We start from the raw sequence: 6,576 nt of genomic DNA on the forward strand, positions 1-6,576 counted from the left end.
GTTCTCGCTATAATAGTTAAAAACTAGATAGTGTAAAGGTAATTCGCTGAAAATTTCAGTCAAATTGATCCATTATGAGCCGAGAAAGAAGCGGGTGAAATTTTTGCATAGTCTCGGTCATCATTACTAAAATCATTAATATAAACAGCATAGTCTCGATTATCCGCTTTTATTGATTTAATTATCAATAGCCGTTAGCGGCATATAGGAATCTAATCCAGCCAACATCGAAGGCTAGCCTTGACATCGAGAGTTTATTATGGTCTGGATAAGTTAATTAATGTCTAATTGATAATTTAGATAACATTTCAGGCCTAAAGAAAGACTTGTAATAAGCAGATTTTGCTCATGCATATTGCATGTTTAAAGATTTATTATGTAAGATTTAAATAAAGAGTTGGCCATTCTTGATATAATAGTTCAAAACAGATTTCGCAAAATAAATATATTGAAAAATTTCATTCAAATTACTTTATTTTGGGCGAAGATATTAACCTTTGAAGTTTTGACAAGATGCGTGCACTGATTGGAACCACCGTCCTGACTGTTTGAGGCTTAGTTTCGTTTCATCATTTTAGATTAAATCATTGAATGGCTAAACCGTTCTAATCTACTTAAAATGGGACCCATCCGATGGCATCGAGACTTGATTATGGTCTTGTCCTTGCGCAAGTGAATATCATCTTTTTCAGATTGCATTGAGGGGGTGGATATCATCTTTAGCAGACGATATTAAGGAGTGTATATCATTTTTTTGCAGATGGTTTTGAGGGGGTGGATATCATCTTTATCAGATGGCATTAAGGGGTGCATGTCATCTTTATCAGATGGCATTAAGGGGTGGATGTCATCTTTATCAGATGGCATTAAGGGGTGGTGGATATCATCTTTATCAGGTGGCATTAAGGGGTGCATGTCATCTTTATCAGGTGGCATTAAGGGGTGCATGTCATCTTTATCAGATGGCATTAAGGGGTGGTGGATATCATCTTTATCATGTGGCATTAAGGGGTGCATGTTATCTTTATCAGGTGGCATTAAGGGGTGCATGTCATCTTTATCAGATGGCATTAAGGGGTGGTGGATATCATCTTTATCAGTTGGCATTAAGGGGTGAATATTAATTAAAAAGTCTACACATACGGGATGTTTGCAATTATACACACAGCTATCAATCTGATTAAAACACAGATCCTATTTCGTTTCGTTTTTTATTGTTCAAAATTTCGTTTTACTTGTCTTTACTACAGTAGGATCTGGAAGGGTTGTTATAAAACCCGCTGTTCTGGATGATGTGAGGGATTAGCTAATAAAAGAGTCTGTTACGGCGAATTCTTGGCGTGCGATGCACGGAACTGTGGGTAAAACACTAGAAACGACAACGCAGATTGATTAATCAATGTCTGAAGTGATAGATCCAAAAGCCGCTCGTATGACCTCTGATGCGACCTTCCACTACAACTGGTCAGATCTTCAAGTAGTAGAGGCCATCGAAAGTATAAAAAAAACGAAACGAAATATAGATCTAAATATAAATCAGATTGACACAGCTAGTGTCATATGTGAACATTCCCCGGGGTGTTTCAGCATGGTTTACGCTTGCGAGTGGCGTAGGACGCAGGGTCTTGTAAGAACCTCTTGAGGGTGGAATTCGGTTGTCTGGTCAAATAGTTCATTTCATGTCTTCAATACTGCGATTTCAAACTTTCAAGTATTGCTTATATTTGTATATTAAACATATATTATTCAAGAGCTAAATCTGTCTATTACAGGTATTTCTTTAGGCCTGAAATGTTATCTAAATTATTAATTAGACATTCATTAACTTATCCAGACCATAATCAACTCTCAATGCCATCTTATGTGTTCGATTTTTACTGAATTTGAATCCGGTCTGCTGCTCACCGCTTATTGATGATTAAATGGGGTTTTTTTTTATCGTACTGACTTAAGTAATAATGGTCGACGCTAGGCCTTAAATTCAATCGCTAATATCCCGGTTCAGTGTGGAGCAATTTGATTGAAATTTTCAACATATTCTCTTAACATGATCCAGTTTTTAACTATTGTAGTGATAACTGCCAGCTCCTTATCTACAAAAATGTACAAGGGATAGGTATGCCAAATTGCATGTCGATCATACTTGATTTGGTGGCTTTGTTCGAGGAGCGTCGTCCCCAAGAGCACCAAGAACAATACGATGCTCATGATCAATAGTAAATAATATTCCGACAGATTGTCCCTTTAATGGGCCAAATTGTAAATCATATTATGGTGCTCTATCCCTTCAACTGGCACATGGGCGCGTACCCACCAATATTTTTAGTGGTGGGGACATGATATACTGTGTCCCCACCACTTATTTCCGATATTTTGCTTACTGTTTATTTTTTGAAATTGAAATCATTCCAGAGATTTTATTGACATTTCAGAACGTGTAGAGTTAGTCCCAGGCACTTGAGGCCAGGGCCCTTGAAGTTATACAGCTGCAACCTGTGACCGATTTTTATTTAACAGAGAAAAAGTGATAATTCATATTATAACAGTAAATAATTAAAATATTCCATAGGGATTATAATAATAGTATATCATGTAGGTGTGCATATCTGATACCTGGGTATTAAAGGGTTAAGGAATAATTGAGATTTTGTTTTTATCTGGTATACTGGATGATAAATCACCTAACTAAAGGATTTAGTTTGTATATCAGGGGATCCGTTCATTGCTAGATTTGCTGCCATACTAAATAAACATATTTTTTAGGACTGGTTTCTATCTCTCTGTGTGGGCAATCAAATCTAAAATTTAATACTCGAACCCTCTATTTTTTTGAAGTACAGTAAGCTGGGCCAAGAATCGTGTACTTATTATTACAAGTAAGTGATGTTTTTTTGCTGTTTTGAAGATGGTTTGGAAATTTTGGAAATTTATCGGAAAAGACATTTTTTAAAACCTATCATGGGCCGGCCAGAAAGAAGACAAAAGGGAAAAGAAACACTTTATTGAATGGTTTTTTTTTTTCGTTCTCTGAACTATTTTGTTATTGGCAAAAACTCCTCAGAATCGCTGAGAATGCATATTTAGACACCATTTTGTAACAAAAATTCAAAAAATTGTAAAAGCCCCCCCCCCCCACCTCTAGCAGCTCACGCCAGCGGCGTTCGGTTATATAGTCGGTCTTTTTGTTTCACAAACGAACCCTCCCACCTTGCTTCCAGCCTACGGGCCCGACTCTGTCTTTAAATTATTATTAGGATCTACACTGAATGAATAATACAGTAAAATGTTACATTTATTTCAATTGGGATTGAATATTGATATGTTTAGTTGTGTGTGTAGCTTGTTTTAGTTTGTATAAATTAAAAGATTTGTAGGCCTGTAAATTTGTGTATCCAATTGAATACACATTTTGTCAAAGACTTTACGTAGTCTTCGAACACTACTGGGAATGGAGACGGAGCTGGAATCTCAGTAGTGTAAATTTTTTCTAGTTCTTTTAGTGTACATCGAGAATAAATCGTGAACGGTGGCTTGAAGATTTGTCTTTGGATTAGATTTCATATCATTTGCTGCCTCAGGAATTAAAATTGTTTGCCAGAAAATGATGCTGAAAATAACCACAGGGTGCGTTTTAGAGCGCCTAGTTTTAAAAAAATTTCGGGGGAGGACCCCTGAACCCTCCTCTTTACCAATAGTCGCCCGCGCATGGACTGTCCCCACCACTAATTTTTGGCGATCTGCGCCCCTGAACTGGCATATGATATTATCTTGTCCTGACCGTGTAACTGGCCAATAGTATATACTATTATGGTGCTCTGTCCCCTCAACTGACCAGTAATATATGATATTCTCTTGTCCCGACCGTTAAACGGACCAATAGTATATAATACTCCCTTGTCCTGACCGTTTAAATGAAAAGAAAGTTTATAAAATTCTGGGACCCTGTCCCTTTAACGAGTCAATGGTAAATAATATTATGGTGCCACGTCTCTTTAACTCACCAATATTATATAATATTCTGGCCATTTGTCCCTTTAACTTGTCAATAATAAATAATATTCTGGAGTGATTTCCCTTTAACGGGCGATTAATATATAATATCCTGGGCGACCTTCGGTTGCACGGATTTTCGTACTATAGTCGAACCATCTGCATACGAATGACATTTAGTACAACCGGTGGTCGTGACCAGCCGTACAATGCGATAGAGCACGGTCGGGATAGTTCAAAGATGGCTGACAAAACTGACACTTGAGAAGATTTTCTGAAAAATATAATACAATTGCCGATTGCCGTTGAGTTATTTACACCTTGGTCGGTATTATAGGGCCCATGTTAACACCTGAAAGTTAGTGAATGGGCATTGTAGTAAGATATTAAATTTGATTTTTTTCGTCTTTTTTTGATGAATTTGACAGATTAGGATCTTCTTATTCGAATATATAAGGCACACGACAAAAAACTGTACGTGTGACATGATCTTGGTTGGGTGACATAAATCCAATGAAAATATTCTGATATTGACTAATCCTATTTGTAACCTATTTTAAGCTTGCTTTCACATCACAGTATGGAAAATTAATCAGTTTTTAAAAATACATGATAAAATATAGCAGGCGGAACAACTGACATGGTCGCCACCATATTGAATAGTCAATGGCTAGGGTCATTTGCGTTTGGGTGCTGGTTCAGACTGTAGTCGCGACCATAGTCTACATCCGAAGGTCGCCCAGGTAGCCTGTCCCTTTAACGGGTCATTAGTATACAATATTCTGGTGCCCTTTAACTGGCCAATGGTGAACTTTAACTGGCCAATGGTGACCTTTAACTGGATAATATTATACAATGTTCTGGTGCCCGTTAACTGGCCAATAGTATACAATATTCTGGTGACCTTTAACTGGCCAATAATATATAATATTCTGGTGTCCTTTAACTGGCCAATAGTATACAATATTCTGACGCCCTGTCCTTTAACTGGTCAATAGTATACAATATTCTGGTGCCCGTTAACTGACCAATGGCACATAATGTTCTTGTGTCCTTTAACTGGCCAATGGTATACAGTATGCTGGTGACCTTTAACCGATCAATAATAATATTCTGACTTGATGTCTTTTGATACACCAAATCGATTCGTTTAATTGTTATTGATCATCTTCAATCAATTATTTTTCAATAAATCATTTAATTTCTGATTTTATAATTATTTATATGAATTTACTGACTTCTTGTGTTTGAGATTTTTCCTGTCTGGGACGGAAGCTTATTAGGACAATGTTCCCTTTATAGTACTTTATATTGTCTTGTATATATGGATCCTGCGTTTACATAATCAAAATTCAATAAAGATATACTTTTAACTTAAAAGAGGTAGTCGCGGTTTTATATAAGGGAACTCCTAAACAGCGACGAAATGATATAACCCCTAACTAAACGTAAATTACATCGGTCACATGGGTGGAAGAATTCAAAGTACATTGCAGGCAAGACTTAGTACTTTAATAATTTTACAATCTGATTTAAATACAGATCTACATTTCGTTTCGTTCTTTTATACTTTCGATGGCTTACACTACATAAAGATCTGACAAGTTGTAGTGGATGGTCACGTCTTTACCCTATGACGTCAGACATTGACTAATCAATCAGCGTTGACGTTTCTAGTGATTTACAAAAAGTTCCGTGCATATATAGCACCAATCTGTTTTACAGACCTAATGCGACATCCGTCTTTTATCTCTGTCCAAGATGACTGACCTTTAAAAGGTCAAACCGCTGTAGTTCTAAGGGTGACGTCACATCACAATGTTTACCAACAAAGCAAGATGGCATCGATAACGCCAAAAAAGATTACTTCTGTGGCTTGTTTTTGTTGTTTTAAAACAAACACGAGCAGGTCAATCAGATTAGACGGTAAAAATGTACTTCTGAAAGAATTCAGAGTAAACAAACAGAAAAAAACGTCAAATTGATGGTCACACGTGCGTTGTTTACATTGAACGTAGTAATATGAACTGGTACGGGCAAAATTATATCGTTTTACCCATTTTACGCCTCCGCGTACTATTTTCTGTACCTATTTACGCTAAATATGGAATATTTTTTATCAAGATATACTTCAAACACCTTTATTTATTTCTCTAATACTAATGTTTCAGAATTTAATTTGTCGAAAGAAAAAAGTTAATATTTTGTAGTCATTAAGTCGCATCGATGTCATCCTTATCAGTGATTGTAGCGGCCAAGCGAATATTCACAGCGGATCAGTGTGATATAGCGCGTCAAGAGCTTGCCGTAACAGACCGTTTTATTGGCTAATCCCTCACTTCAATCAGAACGCGCGCTATATAACAAATCTTTTAGATCCTACTGTAGTTAAGACAAGTAAAGCAAAATTTTGAACTTTAAAAAACGAAACGAAATAGGATCTGTGTTTTAATCAGATTGTTAATTTTATTATATTTTTGGCGATTAAATTTAAAAGGGTTTTTCTCGGTTCTAAAGAGAATAATGACAGGTTGAATAATCACAGGTAGTTTATTAATTACGTTCATTCAAAATTCAAAAAAGGGC

The sequence above is a fragment of the Patella vulgata genome, chromosome 7, assembly GCF_932274485.2.
Source record: "Patella vulgata chromosome 7, xgPatVulg1.2, whole genome shotgun sequence".
NCBI lineage: Eukaryota > Metazoa > Mollusca > Gastropoda > Patellidae > Patella > Patella vulgata.